Here is an 18,487-nt window from a genome sequence, read left to right on the forward strand (position 1 = left end):
GAATCGTTCTAGATGAATGCTTATTAGCCTTTGTCAGTATGTACTTTTGCAAAGTGTTGCTGTGGCGCAATCAGTTACTGTGTAAGGCTATTAATTAAAAGGTTGGTGGTTCAATCCCACCCAGGGACGTAATTGACCTTGTTATCAGATTTTGGTGATCTTTATGTAGACAAGTCAAAATTTCAAACCCCCTCTTAGGGTGTAGGGTACCTGGCCGTCTCTGATGTAATCAGAGTTAGATTTGATTCAGTGATTTTATAAAAACAGCTAGGAAGCACAATTTAGCAGTGGGTTGCAGAGAAAAAGAAATATGCTGGCAAAAAAAATCCAATTGAGTGATTAAACAGCTCTTCATTTTCTGGCTTTATTTTTATGCTAACAAATTTGTTCTCTGAAAAGTGTCCACAAAGCCAAGTTTCTGATTAACACCTTTGTAGGGATGGTTTTTAACCTATTACTAAATTAAACTTGCTTCATTGGAAAGGCAGCAAGATGCATCCTCATTTCAATATCTACTGAAATAATACAGGTTGACACCAGGAAACATTAACGCCACTGCATCCTTGCTGCTTTCTCATGTGGAAGTCTGTTTAATGTGAAAACAAGGTGATATCTAATTAGCACACAGGTAAGGAATTAAGAAAATCTTTATTTAAGGGTGAAGATGTTTCTCACAAAATCGTTGCCCCAATGCATCATTAAAATTCAAGCTGGAAAGATGATTTTAATATATCACTTGTACATTTTGTATTGCTCTTCTGGTGACAATGTAGTTTGTTTTTGTCAATTACCATTTTAATAATCGGGTAAAGAAAATTAATTGGATTTTTGAAAGAAAACAATACTGTCAATATACTATTAACACAAATTAAAATGGTAAAAGTTATTGTACTTTAAGTAAAAATAAAAGAGCAAAAATATCAATCCCAGTTTTGGATTACTTTAATTAACAAAAAAAAAATGCATATAGCAGAGGATAGTTTCAATCTGCCTACCTCTGGGCTATGGACCCAGCATGCTTCCATTACAGTACTCTACTGCACATGTAATTGCAAGAGATCCTGAAGCACTCACTCATCATGGGAAAGTACCAATGTGTTTCTTCATTGGTTGATGGAAGAAACATCTTACAAAAACTCTCCAGATTATTGACTATTTAAAGTTTTTCTAGGAAACGTTCTAGATGAATGCTTATTAGCCTTTGTCAGTATGTACTTTTGCAAAGTGTCACTGTGGCGCAATCAGTTAGTGTGTACGGCTATTAACCAAAAGGTTGGTGGTTCAATCCCACCCAGGGACGTAATTGACCTTGTTATCAGATTTTGGTGATCTTTAAGTAGACAAGTCAAAATTTCAAAAACCCCTGTTATGGTGTAGGGTACCTGGCCTTCTCTGATGTAATCAGAGTTAGATTTGATTCAGTGATTTTATAAAAACAGCTAGGAAGCACAATTTAGCAGTGGTTTGCAGAGAAAAAGAAATATGCTGGCAAAAAAATCCAATTGAGTGATTAAACAGCTCTTCATTTTCTGGCTTTACTTTTATGCTAACAAATTTGTTCTCTGAAAAGTGTCCACAAAGCCAAATATCTGATTAACATCTTTGTAGGGATGGTTTTTCACCTATTACTAAATTAAACTTGCTTCATTGGAAAGGCAGCAAGATGCATCCTCATTTCAATATCTACTGAAATAATACAGGTTGACACCAGGAAACATTAACGCCACTGCATCCTTGCTGCTTTCTCATGTGGAAGTCTGTTTAATGTGAAAACAAGTTGATATCTAATTAGCACACAGGTAAGGTATTAAGAAAATCTTTATTTAAGGGTGAAGATGTTTCTCACAAAATCGTTGCCCCAATGCATCATTGAAATTCAAGCTGGAAAGATGATTTTAATATATCATTTGTACATTTTGTATTGCTCTTCTGGTGACAATGTAGTTTGTTTTTGTCAATTACCATTTTCATAATCGGGTAAAGAAAATTAATTGGATTTTTGAAAGAAAACAATACTGTCAATATACTATTAAAACAAATTAAAATGGTATAAGTTATTGTACTTTAAGTAAAAATAAAAGAGCAAAAATATCAATCCCAGTTTTGGTTTACTTTAATTAACAAAAAAAAATGCATATAGCAGAGGATAGTTTCAATCTGCCTACCTCTGGGTTATGGACCCAGCATGCTTCCATTACAGTACTCTGCTGCACATGTAAGTGCAAGAGATCCTGAAGCACTCACTCATCATGGGAAAGTACCAATGTGTTTCTTCATTGGTTAATGGAAGAAACATCTTACAAAAACTCTCCAGATTATTGACTATTTAAAGTTTTTCTAGGAAAACTTCTAGATGAATGCTTATTAGCCTTTGTCAGTATGTACTTTTGCAAAGTGTCGCTGTGGCGCAATCAGTTTGTGTGTACGGCTATTAACCAAAAGGTTGGTGGTTCAATCCCACCCAGGGACGTAATTGACCTTGTTATCAGATTTTGGTGATCTTTAAGTAGACAAGTCAAAATTTCAAAAACCCATGTTATGGTGTAGGGTACCTGGCCTTCTCTGATGTAATCAGAGTTAGATTTGATTCAGTGATTTTATAAAAACAGCTAGGAAGCACAATTTAGCAGTGGTTTGCAGAGAAAAAGAAATATGCTGGCAAAAAAAATCCAATTGAGTGATTAAACAGCTCTTCATTTTCTGGCTTTATTTTTATGCTAACAAATTTGTTCTCTGAAAAGTGTCCACAAAGCCAAGTATCTGATTAACATCTTTGTAGGGATGATTTTTCACCTATTACTAAATTAAACTTGCTTCATTGGAAAGGCAGCAAGATGCATCCTCATTTCAATATCTACTGAAATAATACAGGTTGACACCAGGAAACATTAACACCACTGCATCCTTGCTGCTTTCTCATGTGGAAGTCTGTTTAATGTGAAAACAAGGTGATATCTAATTAGCACACAGGTAAGGAATTAAGAAAATCTTTATTTAAGGGTGAAGATGTTTCTCACAAAATCGTTGCCCCAATGCATCATTGAAATTCAAGCTGGAAAGATGATTTTAATATATCACTTGTACATTTTGTATTGCTCTTCTGGTGACAATGTAGTTTGTTTTTGTCAATTACCATTTTAATAATAGGGTAAAGAAAATTAAGTGGATTTTTGAAAGAAAACAATACTGTCAATATACTATTAAAACAAATTAAAATGGTAAAAGTTATTGTACTTTAAGTAAAAATAAAAGAGCAAAAATATCAATCCCAGTTTTGGATTACTTTAATTAACAAAAAAAAATGCATATAGCAGAGGATAGTTTCAATCTGCCTACCTCTGGGTTATGGGCCCAGCATGCTTCCATTGCAGTACTCTGCTGCACATGTAAGTGCAAGAGATCCTGAAGCACTCACTCATCATGGGAAAGTACCAATGCGTTTCTTCATTGGTTGATGGAAGAAACATCTTACAAAAACTCTCCAGATTATTGTCTTTTTAAAGTTTTCTAGGAAACGTTCTAGATGAATGCTTATTAGCCTTTGTCAGTATGCACTTTTGCAAAATGTCTCTGTGGTGCAATCGGTTAGTGTGTTTGGTTATTAACCAAAGGGTTGGTGGTTCAATCCCACCCAGGGATGTTATTGACCTTGTCATCAGATTTTGGTGATCTTTAAGTAGACAAGTCAAAATTTCAAACCCCCTCTTATGGTGTAGGGTACCTGGCCTACTCTGATGTAATCAGAGTTAGATTTGATTAAGTGATTTTATCAAAAAACAGCTAGGAAGCACAATTTAGCAGTGGGTTGCAGAGAAAATGAAATATGCTGGCAGAAAAATCCAATTGAGTGATTAAACAGCTCTTCATTTTCTGGCTTTATTTTTATGCTAACAAATTTGTTCTCTGAAAAGTGTCCACAAAGCCAAGTATCGGATTAACATCTTTGTAGGGATGGTTTTTCACCTATTACTAAATTAAACTTGCTTCATTGGAAAGGCAGCAAGATGCATCCTCATTTCAATATCTGCTGAAATAATACAGGTTGACACCAGGAAACATTAACGCCACTGCATCCTTGCTGCTTTCTCATGTGGAAGTCTGTTTAATGTGAAAACAAGGTGATATCTAATTAGCACACAGGTAAGGAATTAAGAAAATCTTTATTTAAGGGTGAAGATGTTTCTCACAAAATCGTTGCCCCAATGCAACATTGAAATTCAAGCTGGAAAGATGATTTTAATATATCACTTGTACATTTTGTATTGCTCTTCTGGTGACAATGTAGTTTGTTTTTGTCAATTACCATTTTAATAATCGGGTAAAGAAAATTAAGTGGATTTTTGAAAGAAAACAATACTGTCAATATACTATTAAAACAAATTAAAATGGTAAAAGTTATTGTACTTTAAGTAAAAATAAAAGAGCAAAAATATCAATCCCAGTTTTGGATTACTTTAATTAACAAAAAAAAAATGCATATAGCAGAGGATAGTTTCAATCTGCCTACCTCTGGGTTATGAACCCAGCATGCTTTCATTACAGTACTCTGCTGCACATGTAAGTGCAAGAGATCCTGAAGCACTCACTCATCATGGGAAAGTACCAATGTGTTTCTTCGTTGGTTGATGGAAGAAACATCTTACAAAAACTCTCCAGATTATTGACTTTTTAAAGTTTTTCTAGGAAACGTTCTAGATGAATGCTTATTAGCCTTTGTCAGTATGGACTTTTGCAAAGTGTCTCTGTGGCGCAATCGGTTAGTGTGATTGGTTATTAACCAAAGGGTTGGTGGTTCAATCCCACCCAGGGATGTAATTGACCTTGTTATCAGATTTTGGTGATCTTTAAGTAGACAAGTCAAAATTTCAAAAACCCCTGTTATGGTGTAGGGTACCTGGCCTTCTCTGATGTAATCAGAGTTAGATTTGATTCAGTGATTTTATAAAAACAGCTAGGAAGCACAATTTAGCAGTGGTTTGCAGAGAAAAAGAAATATGCTGGAAAAAAAATCCAATTGAGTGATTAAATAGTTCTTCATTTTCTGGCTTTATTTTTATGCTAACAAATTTGTTCTCTGAAAAGTGTCCACAAAGCCAAGTATCTGATTAACATCTTTGTAGGGATGGTTTTTCACCTATTACTAAATTAATCTTGCTTCATTGGAAAGGCAGCAAGATGCATACTCATTTCAATATCTACTAAAATAATACAGGTTGACACCAGGAAACATTAACGCCACTGCATCCTTGCTGCTTTCTCATGTGGAAGTCTGTTTAATGTGAAAACAAGGTGATATCTAATTAGCACACAGGTAAGGAATTAAGAAAATCTTTATTTAAGGGTGAAGATGTTTCTCACAAAATCGTTGCCCCAATGCATCATTGAAATTCAAGCTGGAAAGATGATTTTAATATATCACTTGTACATTTTGTATTGCTCTTCTGGTGACAATGTAGTTTGTTTTTGTCAATTACCATTTTAATAATCGGGTAAAGAAAATTAAGTGGATTTTTGAAAGAAAACAATACTGTCAATATACTATTAAAACAAATTAAAATGGTAAAAGTTATTGTACTTTAAGTAAAAATAAAAGAGCAAAAATATCAATCCCAGTTTTGGATTACTTTAATTAACAAAAAAAAATGCATATAGCAGAGGATAGTTTCAATCTGCCTACCTCTGGGTTATGGGCCCAGCATGCTTCCATTGCAGTACTCTGCTGCACATGTAAGTGCAAGAGATCCTGAAGCACTCACTCATCATGGAAAAGTACCAATGCGTTTCTTCATTGGTTGATGGAAGAAACATCTTACAAAAACTCTCCAGATTATTGACTTTTTAAAGTTTTCTAGGAAACGTTCTAGATGAATGCTTATTAGCCTTTGTCAGTATGTACTTTTGTAAAGTGTCTCTGTGGTGCAATCGGTTAGTGTGTTTGGTTATTAACCAAAGGGTTGGTGGTTCAATCCCACCCAGGGATGTTATTGACCTTGTCATCAGATTTTGGTGATCTTTAAGTAGACAAGTCAAAATTTCAAACCCCCTCTTATGGTGTAGGGTACCTGGCCTACTCTGATGTAATCAGAGTTAGATTTGATTAAGTGATTTTATCAAAAAACAGCTAGGAAGCACAATTTAGCAGTGGGTTGCAGAGAAAATGAAATATGCTGGCAGAAATATCCAATTGAGTGATTAAACAGCTCTTCATTTTCTGGCTTTATTTTTATGCTAACTAATTTGTTCTCTGAAAAGTGTCCACAAAGCCAAGTATCGGATTAACATCTTTTTAGGGATGGTTTTTCACCTATTACTAAATTAAACTTGCTTCATTGGAAAGGCAGCAAGATGCATCCTCATTTCAATATCTACTGAAATAATACAGGTTGACACCAGGAAACATTAACGCCACTGCATCTTTGCTGTTTTCTCATGTGGAAGTCTGTTTAATGTGAAAACAAGGTGATATCTAATTAGCACACAGGTAAGAAATTAAGAAAATCTTTATTTAAGGGTGAAGATGTTTCTCACAAAATCGTTGCCCCAATGCATCATTGAAATCCAAGCTGGAAAGATGATTTTAATATATCACTTGTACATTTTGTATTGCTCTTCTGGTGACAATGTAGTTTGTTTTTGTCAATTACCATTTTAATAATTGGGTAAAGAAAATTAAGTGGATTTTTGAAAGAAAACAATACTGTCAATATACTATTAAAACAAATTAAAATGATAAAAGTTATTGTACTTTAAGTAAAAATAAAAGAGCAAAAATATCAATCCCAGTTTTGGATTACTTTAATTAACAAAAAAAAATGCATATAGCAGAGGATAGTTTCAATCTGCCTACCTCTGGGTTATGAACCCAGCATGCTTTCATTACAGTACTCTGCTGCACATGTAAGTGCAAGAGATCCTGAAGCACTCACTCATCATGGGAAAGTACCAATGTGTTTCTTCGTTGGTTGATGGAAGAAACATCTTACAAAAACTCTCCAGATTATTGACTTTTTAAAGTTTTTCTAGGAAACGTTCTAGATGAATGCTTATTAGCCTTTGTCAGTATGTACTTTTGCAAAGTGTCGCTGTAGCACAATCAGTTAGTGTGTACGGCTATTAACCAAAAAGTTGGTGGTTCAATCCCAACCAGGGACGTAATTGACCTTGTGATCAGATTTTGGTGATATTTAAGTAGACAAGTCAAAATTTCAAACCCTCTCTTATGGTGTAGGGTACCTGGCCTACTCTGATGTAATCAGAGTTAGATTTGATTAAGTGATTTTATAAAAAAAACAGCTAGGAAGCACAATTTAGCAGTGGGTTGCAGAGAAAAAGAAATATGCTGGCAGAAAAATCCAACTGAGTGATTAAACAGCTCTTCATTTTCTGGCTTTATTTTTATGCTAACAAATTTGTTCTATGAAAAGAGTCCACAAAGCCAAGTATCTGATTAACACCTTTGTAGGGATGGTTTTTCACCTATTACTAAATTAAACATGCTTCATTGGAAAGGCAGCAAGATGCATCCTCATTTCAATATCTACTGAAATAATACAGGTTGACACCAGGAAACATTAACGCCACTGCATCCTTGCTGCTTTCTCATGTGGAAGTCTGTTTAATGTGAAAACAAGGTGATATCTAATTAGCACACAGGTAAGGAATTAAGAAAATCTTTATTTAAGGGTGAAGAGGTTTCTCACAAAATCGTTGCCCCAATGCATCATTGAAATTCAAGCTGGAAAGATGATTTTAATATATCACTTGTACATTTTGTATTGCTCTTCTGGTGACAATGTAGTTTGTTTTTGTCAATTACCATTTGAATAATAGGGTAAAGAAAATTAAGTGGATTTTTGAAAGAAAACAATACTGTCAATATACTATTAAAACAAATTAAAATAATAAAAGTTATTGTACTTTAAGTAAAAATAAAAGAGCAAAAATATCAATCCCAGTTTTGGATTACTTTAATTAACAAAAAAAAATGCATATAGCAGAGGATAGTTTCAATCTGCCTACCTCTGGGTTATGGGCCCAGCATGCTTCCATTGCAGTACTCTGCTGCACATGTAAGTGCAAGAGATCCTGAAGCACTCACTCATCATGGGAAAGTACCAATGTGTTTTTTCATTGGTTGATGGAAGAAACATCTTACAAAAACTCTCCAGATTATTGACTTTTTAAAGTTTTTCTAGGAAACGTTCTAGATGAATGCTTATTAGCCTTTGTCAGTATATACTTTTGCAATGTGTCTCTGTGGCGCAATCAGTTAGCGTGTTCGGTTATTAACCAAAAGGTTGGTGGTTCAATCCTACCCAGGGATGTAATTTACCTTGTTATCAGATTTTGGTGATCTTTAAGTAGACAAGTCAAAATTTCAAACCCCCTCTTATGGTGTAGGGTACCTGGCCTTCTCTGATGTAATCAGAGTTAGATTTGATTAAGTGATTTTATAAAAGAACAGCTAGGAAGCACAACTTAGCAGTGGGTTGCAGAGAAAAAGAAATACGCTTGCAGAAAAATCCAATTGAGTGATTAAACAGCGCTTCATTTTCTGGCTTTATTTTTATGCTAACAAATTTGTTCTCTGAAAAGTGTCCACAAAGCCAAGTATCTGATTAACACCTTTGTAGGGATGGTTTTTCACCTATTACTAAATTAAACTTGCTTCATTGGAAAGGCAGCAAGTGATGTCATCCAAGCAGTGGGTCAAAGTTGGCTTCAACCCTCGTCTGCTTATGAAAAGAGAAAAGGGATATGCAGGGCATGGCGGCCTTTTTTGCGACGCTTGGATGACCCCTAGTTCGCATTAAACACCCCCACCCTCCTTCGGTGTGGGGCTCATGTTGGCCATGCCCCAGCCCCTGAAGCATTCAAGCTGATTTCTTGCAGCAGCTGGGTACTGTAACAGCTCCAGAGCTGCTCTGTAAGGCAAGTAAAAGGGTGTGGGCCCTGCAGCACTACCTGTAGTTTGCATTGTGCATTGGAAGGCACAAAGTAAGCAGATGGGAGGAGAAGTCAGGATAGTGCACAAGGTTATAGAAGGGAGGGGCTCAAGAAAAGAGAAGTGGAAACAGACAGCATACTAGGCTGGAGAGAGACCTGAGACAAAGAGATCTGAATTATACGAGAGCCGTCCAGGGGAAACACAAATTATGCAGTCAAGTTTCCCACATTTGGGGAAATCGCAAGGGGCAGCACACCCAGAGTGCAATGGGTGAGCCTTGCCCTGGGAGAAGCACCTTAATGATCATAGTATCTCACCTGGCAGGTTAGTAGGAGTTGGGCTAGAGCTGGGGAGGGTCGCTGCTCGGGCACTACCTGTCAAGTGAAGGAGATCCAACTGAGGCAGCACAAGGGAACTCTCAAAAGAAGAACAAGGCTAGAGGAAGATCTGAGACAAAGAAATCTGACTTTTACCAGAGCTGACCAGAGGAAAGCACAAACACAGTCCACCACTACCACAAATAATGCAGTCGAGTTTCCCACATTTGGGGAAATCACAGGGGTCAGCATACCCAGAATGCAATGAATGAACCTCACCCTGGGAGAACAATCTTCATGACAATAGCATCTCCTATGCAAAATAAGTATGATTTGGGATAGGGCTGGGGAGGGCCGCTGCTCAGGCACATCTCTGTCAAGTAAAGGAGATTCAACTGAGGCAGCACAAGGGAACTCTCATCTGGGGACAACAACTACAAGGAGAACACATATTTTCAGATGAACATGGGGTGGCAGAAGGCTGCCTAATATTGAAGCACCCCCAAACAACAAACCAAATGCAACAACTAGTGCAAGCATTCCTGGGGGAAGGCCTGCAGCAGATGGATTTGAATATGGTGATGTCATCCAAGCAGTGGGTCAAAGTTGGCTTCAACCCTCGTCTGCATATGAAAAGAGAAAAGGGGCGTGCAGGGCATGGAGGCCTTTTGTGGTGCTTGGATGACCCCTAGTTCGCATTAAGCACCCCCACCCTCCTTCGGTGTGGGGCTCATGTTGGCCATTCCCCAGCCCCTGAAGCATTCAAGCTGATTTCTTGCAGCAGCTGGGAACTGTAACAGCTCCAGAGCTGCTCTGTAAAGCAAGTAAAAGGGTGTGGGCCCTGCAGCACTACCCGTAGTTTGCATTGTGCATTGGGAGGCACAAAGTAAGCAGACGGGAGGAGGTCAGGATAGTGCACAAGGGTATAGAAGGGAGGTGCTCAAGAAAAAAGAAGTGGAACCAGACAGCAAACTAGGCTGGAGAGAGACCTGAGACAAAGAGATCTGAATTACATGAGAGCCGACCAGGGAAAACTCAAATTATGCAGTCAAGTTTCCCACATTTGGGGAAATCGCAGGGGCAGCACACCCAGAGTGCAATGGGTGAGCCTTGCCCTGGGAGAAGCAACTTCATGATCATAGTATCTCACCTGGCAGGTAAGTAGGAGTTGGGCTAGAGCTGGGGAGGGTCGCTGCTCGGGCACCCGCCTGTCAAGTGAAGGAGATCCAACTGAGGCAGCACAAGGGAACTCTCGAAAGAAGAACAAGGCTAGAGTAAGATCTGAGACAAAGAAATCTGACTTTTACCAGAGCTGACCAGAGGAAAGCACAAACACAGTCCCCCACTACCACAAATAATGCAGTCGAGTTTCCCACATTTGGGGAAATCACAGGGGTCAGCATACCCAGAATGCAATGAATGAACCTAACCCTTGGAGAACAATCTTCATGACCATGGTATCTCCTATGCAAAATAAGTATGATTTGGGATAGGGCTGGGGAGGGCCGTTGCTCAGGCACATCTCTGTCAAGTAAGTTGCATTTGATTTGTTGTTTGGGGGTGCTTCAGTATTAGGCAGCCTTCTGCCCTACCATGTTCATCTGAAAATATGTGTTCTCCCTGCAGTTGTTGTCCCCAGATGAGAGTTCCCTTGTGCTGCCTCAGTTGAATCTCCTTTTGGAGAAGACCTCAATAAGATTGTAGCTGATCTGGCTACTGCTAAAACAGCTTGCCTACCTAGTATGACTCCTACCACGCAGAAGGCTAAAAGTACTTTTCTTGGCCCTTTCATCCTCCAGGTAAAGCGTACCCAAGGTCAGGCATACCCAAAGCAAGCTCATGTTTCCAGACCTGCCAAGCCCAGACTGAAGCAATCCTGGGCTGCCCATCAGCCTGCTTCCAAAACGGACAAGCCTGCCGCATGACGGTGCAGGCCTCCCTCTGGGGGATCCCAGGGTGGGGGGCCCGACTTCTAGGTTTGGCAAAGAAAGGTATAATTCTAAGCTAGAGAATTCTGTTTGGAGCTCACCTTGTACTTTGTGAAGAAATAATCAGCATTGTGGCTGAGCAGATACATGTAGTGTGTGGCTGCAAACTGCATGGATCTGCTGCGTTGTAATGCTGATTCTTTTTTTTTTCAAAGTACCAATAGCTTCATATAATGTTCACAATTTTTATGCAGGATCAAATAGCTCAATAGGTAGGGTGTTTGATTAGAATTCAACATGTTATAGGTTTGAATCCTGGGTATGGTAGTTTGAGATGTGTTATTTAATAAAGTATGTTGTTCTGACTGCCGGCATCCTATCACCTGGGATATCATACTAAATAAATGGAGTTGATCAAATTTTTTTTTTTTTTTTTAACTAGGCACAATTTCCAGATACTTCTCTTTATAACTGAGATTGCCCCCTGGAACTTCACATCAGTTGACAACTATGCATGAGTGGGCAGTGCTTGCCCTGGATCTGCCCACCCATTTATGTGCCGTCATAAAATAAAGCATGACTAACAGTTATCCTGGGCGTACACTACACAATTATCTGTCAGGCTATCTATCCAGTCTGGATGGATGGAATGAAAATCTGGTAATGTATAGGAGCAAATGTCAATTACCATTTGCTCCCAAACACTAGAAAAGTGGTCAAAAATGGTCATTACACAAATTGGTTAAACCCAAAATTTAACCAATTTGTTTAGGGGACCATTTTTGTCCATTTTTTTGTGTTTGAGAGTAAATCGTTGATGGTCATTTGCTCACATAGATAACCGGATTTCTATTCCAACCAGCCAGTGTTGGAGAGATGGTCTGCCAGATTACTTAATGCATACCAGAACCATAACTAGACTTTTTGGTGCCCTGTGACAGAGAATTATATGCCCACCCCCCCATTTTTGCAATATGGACAAAAGGTGCATGCCTTGTGGGGAAGGGGCATAACAAGATTGGTCTCAGAGAAAGCACATGAGATATGAAGATATATCTAGTATACTTGACACTCAATGGTTTGTGGTATTGCCGGGGTGCCCTCCTTAAATGCATATACAGTCACACATGGCATGTTTGTGTAAATGGCATATCAGCAGTCAGCACTAACTGGTGACATGCCATTTGTACAAGTAAGCCATGTGTGACTAATATATAAACATACTTTATTAAATAACACCTCAAACTATCATACCCAGGATTCAAACCTATAACCTGTTAAATTCTAATCAAACACCCTACCCATTGAGCTACTTGATCCTGCATCTATTCTAACCTCCAAAAACAGATTCAGTTGCATTTTCCAGCGTGTTTTGTTTGCGCCTTTGCAAATGTCTTACATCGACAAACTTATTTAGTACTATTTTGCAAATAGGGTTACATTGTCGCAACATTGTGTTCCCTAATTGCTTGATTTTTTAAATGCAAAAATTGATAAAGACACCTGATAATTGCTCTGTGGAGTCTTCTTTTGTGTCTACTTCTTATCTACATTTAATTCCCTACCTATAATCAAGGCATTTTTAAATGCTGGGCGCTGCCAGGACGTGAGGCCTACCTAGTCTTTAGATCTGAATTTGAATGTACTTGTGAACTAACTTAATTTCCTACTTCTAAATTCATTCCTAAATTCACTACTTACATTAATCCTGTAGTTGGGCATTTTGAGCCTTCAATTGTGGGCATTGTTTTGTGTCCAGACCAGCAGCTGGTGGTGTGCATTTGCTGGAAAGGCATCGAAGACCTCCGATATGCTGCATCTCCTGATGTGTGTCTGCCTCAAGTGGCTGTCAGCAAATGCATGCTAGACACCCCATTCCAAGCTGATTGTGACATCACGGAACATGCATCATAGAACAGGCATGCTAGAACATGGGTCTTCAACCTGCGACCCTCCAGCTGCTGTGGAACTACATATCCCAGCATGCCCTGCCTCAGTTTTAGCATACCTTAATAGCAAAACTGTGGCAGGGCATGCTGGGATGTGTAGTTTCACAGCAGCTGGAGGGCCACAGGATGAAGACCCATGTGCTAGAACCAAACCGCAGGTACATTGAATGCTAGCAAGCTGAATGTTTAAATCCTTTTTGTTCCGCAGCATTCCAATGCGGAAGATTCCATGGAACTAAAGATTATTCCATTGAGAAGGACATGCTGCCTGGATGACTGCACTGTGCAAATTAAATCACGGAGCCAGTTGGCTTGTGGGTGGCTCTGGTGACTGGGTGGTTGGGTGGGCGGTGTGTCGGAGGTGGAGCACATGCAAATGAATGTGTATCATCCAGCTAGTGAGAGAGAAAACTCATGCAGGAGTGTGCCTGCTTGTCAGTGAGTTATGCACCTTGCCAGACGTCAAATCTACATGGAGCAACTGGAGGGGACAAGAGCAGGTTTGGAAAATATAGACAGAAGAGCATATATGCTGGCGCATTCTCCATGATTGTGTCAGCTTATGTTTTGGTGCACTGCACTTTCCTCCACTAAGTTTTAGCCATTTTGTTTAAACGCAAGTGTAGTTGCTTCTCGCTCTTTTGGCTGTGATATTGTATCGTGGTTGAAGAGTCTGCTGGAGGGATTGTTTTCTTCATCGGCGAGAGACTGAAGATATTCCAGGATGGAAGGCTTGGGAACACTATCCGTTTTTCAGTTGTGGAAGAGTTGAAAGACCGGATTGGACTACATTCTATAGTAAAGGGTATCTTTGTATTTATTAATCCTCCCTTTATATGTGTCTGTCTTTCAATAAAGCTTTGGGCTTGTGATTCCGTCACCCTCTTACACTCCACACCCATAGCCTTATTAACTATTGTATTGTTTAAATGTATAGTGCAGTTCATGATTTATAGTGTAGGCTGGCCTATGCTATAGTTCTTGAACTGTACTATACCGACAGCATTTGTATTGTGTTTTGGCTGTGCTGCAACACAGTACTTATGTGTGTAATGTTTATGTATGTTTTTTTGCTTCTTTATGTCAATAAAGACTGCTTTTTCAATCCAATATCTGAAAACAATCAATGTTTATCTTTGATGGCAATAGAAGTGGTATGATATTTGCTGCTTTTGAAAGGCAATATCTGATATGTCCCCTATCTGGGAACCATATATTAAATGGCTTTTCAGAAAAGGGAGATGGGAGAAGAGCTTTCAGTACTTGTAGGACCGATGCACATTTCCTATTCTAGCCTCCAAAAACAGATTCAGTTGCATTTTCCAGCGTGTTTTGGATGCGCCTTTGCAAATGTCTTACATCGACAAACTTATTTAGTACTATTTTGCAAATAGGGTTACATTGTTGCAACATTGTGTTCCCTAATTGCTTGATTTTTTAAATGCAACAATTGATAAAAACACCTGATAACTGCTCTGCGGAGTCTTATTTTGTGTCTACTTCTTATCTACATTTAATTCCGTACCTCTAATCAAGGCATTTTTAAATGCTGGCGGCTGCCAGGACGTGAGGCCTACCTAGACTTTAGATCTGAATTTGAATGTACTTGTGAACTAACTTAATTTCCTACTTCTAAATTCATTCCTAAATTCACTACTTACATGAATCCTGTAGTTGGGCATTTTGGGACTTCGATTGTGGGCATTGTTTTGTGTCCAGACCAGCAGCAGGTGGTGTGCATTTGCTGGAAAGGCATCGAAGACCTCCGATATGCTGCATCTCCTGATGTGTGTCTCCCTCAAGTGGCTGTCAGCAAATGCCTGCTAGACACCCCATTCCAAGCTGATTGTGACATCACGGAACATGCATCATAGAACAGGCATGCTAAAACATGGGTCTTCAACCTGCGACCCTCCAGCTGCTGTGGAACTACACATCCCAGCATGCCCTGCCTCAGTTTTAGCATACCTTAATAGCAAAACTGTGGCAGGGCATGCTGGGATGTGTAGTTTCACAGCAGCTGGAGGGCCACAGGATGAAGACCCATGTGCTAGAGCCAAGCCGCAGGTACATTGAATGCTAGCAAGCTGAATATTTAAATCCTTTTTGTTCCGCAGCATTCCAATGCGGAAGATTCCATGGAACCAGAGATCCTTCCATTGAGAAGGACATGCTGCCTGGATGACTACACTGTGCAAATTAAATCACGGAGCCAGTTGGTTTGTGGGTGGCTCTGGTGACTGGGTGGTTGGGTGGGTGGTGTGTCGGAGGTGGAGCACATGCAAATGATTGTGTATCATCCAGCTAGTGAGAGTGAAAACTCATGCAGGAGTGTGCCTGCTTGTCAGTGGGTTATGCACCTTGCCAGACGTTAAATCTACATAGAGCAGCTGGAGGGGACAAGAGCAGGTTTGCAAAATATAGATAGAAGAGCATATATGCTGGCGCATTCTCCATGATTGTGTCAGCTTATGTTTTGGTGCACTGCACTTTCCTCCACTAAGTTTTAGCCATTTTTGTTAAGCTCAAGTGTAGTTGCTTCTCGGCCTTTTGGCTGTGATCTTGTATTGTGGTTGAAGGGTCTGCTGGAGGGAGGGATTGTTTTCTTCATTGGCGAAAGACCAAAGATATTCCAGGATGGAAGGCTTGGGAACACTATCCGTTTTTCAATTGTGGAAGAGTTGAAAGACCGGATTGGATTACATTCTATAGTAAAGGATGTCTTTCTATTTATTAATCCTCCCCTTATATGTGTCAGTCTTTCAATAAAGCTTCGGGCTTGTGATTCCCTCACCCTCTTACACTCCACACCCATAGCCTTATTAACTGTTGTATTATTGTACAGTTTAAATGTATAGTGCAGTTCATGATTTATAGTGTAGGCTGGCCTGTGCTGTAGTTCTTGAACTGTACTATACCGTCAGCATTTCTATTGTGTTTTGGCTGTGCCGCAACGCGGTACTTATGTGTGTAATGTTTATGTATGTTTTTTTGCTTCTTTATGTGCATCGGTCCTACAAGTACTGAAAGCTCTTCTCCCATCTCCCTTTTCTGAAAAGCCATTTAATATATGGTTCCCAGATAGGGGACATATCAGATATTGGATTTCAAAAGCATCAAATATCATACCACTTTTATTGCCATCAAAGATAAACATTGATTGTTTTCAGATATTGGCTTGAAAAAGCAGTCTTTATTGACATAAAAAAAAACATACATAAACATTGCACACATAAATACAGTGTTGCAGCACAGCCAAAACACAATACAAATGCTGACGGTATAGTACAGTTCAAGAACTACAGCACAGGCCAGTCTACACTATAAATCATGAACTGCACTATACATTTAAACTATACAATAATACAACAGTTAATAAGGCTATGGGTGTGGAGTGTAAGAGGGTGAGGGATTCACAAAATCAAAGCTTTATTGTAACACAGACACATATAAGGGGAGGGTCAATAAATAGAAAGATATCCTTTACTATAGAATGTAGTCCAATCCGACCTCTGTGCTCTTCCACAACTGAAAAACAGATAGTGTTCCCAAGCCTTCCATCCTGGAATATCTTTGGTCTTTCGCCAATGAAGAAAACAATCCCTCCCTCCAGCAGACCCTTCAACCACGATACAAGATCACAGCCAAAAGGCCGAGAAGCAACTACACTTGAGCTTAACAAAAATGGCTAAAACTTAGTGGAGGAAAGTGCAGTGCACCAAAACATAAGCTGACACAATCATGGAGAATGCGCCAGCATATATGCTCTTCTATCTATATTTTGCAAACCTGCTCTTGTCCCCTCCAGCTGCTCTATGTAGATTTAACGTCTGGCAAGGTGCATAACCCACTGACAAGCAGGCACACTCCTGCATGAGTTTTCTCTCTCACTAGCTAGATGATACACAATCATTTGCATGCGCTCCACTTCCGACACACCACCCACCCAACCACCCAGTCACCAGAGCCACCCACAAGCCAACTGGCTCCGTGATTTAATTTGCACAGTGTAGTCATCCAGGCAGCATGTCCTTCTCAATGGAAGGATCTCTGGTTCCATGGAATCTTCCGCATTGGAATGCTGCGGAACAAAAAGGATTTAAATATTCAGCTTGCTAGCATTCAATGTACCTGCGGCTTGGCTCTAGCACATGGGTCTTCATCCTGTGGCCCTCCAGCTGCTGTGAAACTACACATCCCAGCATGCCCTGCCACAGTTTTGCTATTAAGGTATGCTAAAACTGAGGCAGGGCATGCTGGGATGTGTAGTTCCACAGCAGCTGGAGGGTCGCAGGTTGAAGACCCATGTTTTAGCATGCCTGTTCTATGATGCATGTTCCATGATGTCACAATCAGCTTGGAATGGGGTGTCTAGCAGGCATTTGCTGACAGCCACTTGAGGGAGACACACATCAGGAGATGCAGCATATCGGAGGTCTTCGATGCCTTTCCAGCAAATGCACACCACCTGCTGCTGGTCTGGACACAAAACAATGCCCACAATCGAAGTCCCAAAATGCCCAACTACAGGATTCATGTAAGTAGTGAATTTAGGAATGAATTTAGAAGTAGGAAATTAAGTTAGTTCACAAGTACATTCAAATTCAGATCTAAAGACTAAACACAAAACACAAAATAAGACTCCACAGAGCAATTATCAGGTGTCTTTATCAATTGTTGCATTTAAAAAATCAAGCAATTAGGGAACACAATGTTGCGACAATGTAACCCTATTTGCAAAATAGTACTAAATAAGTTTGTCGATGTAAGACATTTGCAAAGGCGCAAACAAAACACGCTGGAAAATGCAACTGAATCTGTTTTTGGAGGTTAGAAAAGATGCAGGATCAAGTAGCTCAATGGGTAGGGTGTTTGATTAGAATTCAACAGGTTATAGGTTTGAATCCTGGGTATGATAGTTTGAGGTGTTATTTAATAAAGCATGTTTATATATTAGTCACACATGGCTTACTTGTACAAATGGCATGTCACCAGTTAGTGCTGACTGCTGATATGCCATTTGCACAAACATGCCATGTGTGACTGTATATGCATTTAAGGAGGGCACCCCGGCAATACCACAAACCATTGAGTGTCAAGTATACTAGATATATCTTCATATCTCATGTGCTTTCTCTGAGACCAATCTTGTTATGCCCCTTCCCCACAAGGCATGTACCTTTTGTCCATATTGCAAAAATGGGGAGGGGGGGGGGGGCATATAATTCTCTGTCACAGGGCACCAAAAAGTCTAGTTATGGCTCTGGTATGCATTATGTAATCTGGCAGACCATCTCTCCTTTACTTGACAGAGATGTGCCTGAGCAGCGGCCCTCCCCAGCCCTA

The 18,487-nt window shown here is 39.6% G+C and overlaps 4 non-coding genes across 4 annotated transcripts; all 4 read right to left on the reverse strand.

Annotated features, from left to right (window-relative positions):
* Nucleotides 1-9,115: 9,115 nt before the first annotated feature.
* On the reverse strand, nucleotides 9,116-9,279 carry LOC134997742 (U1 spliceosomal RNA). Its single transcript, XR_010200131.1, has one exon. It is a non-coding gene; the product is annotated as a U1 spliceosomal RNA (small nuclear RNA).
* A 151-nt stretch (nucleotides 9,280-9,430) lies between these two features.
* On the reverse strand, nucleotides 9,431-9,594 carry LOC134997720 (U1 spliceosomal RNA). Its single transcript, XR_010200110.1, has one exon. It is a non-coding gene; the product is annotated as a U1 spliceosomal RNA (small nuclear RNA).
* Nucleotides 9,595-10,266: 672 nt separating this feature from the next.
* On the reverse strand, nucleotides 10,267-10,429 carry LOC134997750 (U1 spliceosomal RNA). The gene has a single exon (XR_010200138.1). It is a non-coding gene; the product is annotated as a U1 spliceosomal RNA (small nuclear RNA).
* Nucleotides 10,430-10,581: 152 nt separating this feature from the next.
* On the reverse strand, nucleotides 10,582-10,745 carry LOC134997712 (U1 spliceosomal RNA). Its single transcript, XR_010200102.1, has one exon. It is a non-coding gene; the product is annotated as a U1 spliceosomal RNA (small nuclear RNA).
* Nucleotides 10,746-18,487: the final 7,742 nt, after the last annotated feature.

Source organism: Pseudophryne corroboree, unplaced genomic scaffold (assembly GCF_028390025.1).
Source record: "Pseudophryne corroboree isolate aPseCor3 unplaced genomic scaffold, aPseCor3.hap2 scaffold_1462, whole genome shotgun sequence".
Classification (NCBI taxonomy): domain Eukaryota; kingdom Metazoa; phylum Chordata; class Amphibia; order Anura; family Myobatrachidae; genus Pseudophryne; species Pseudophryne corroboree.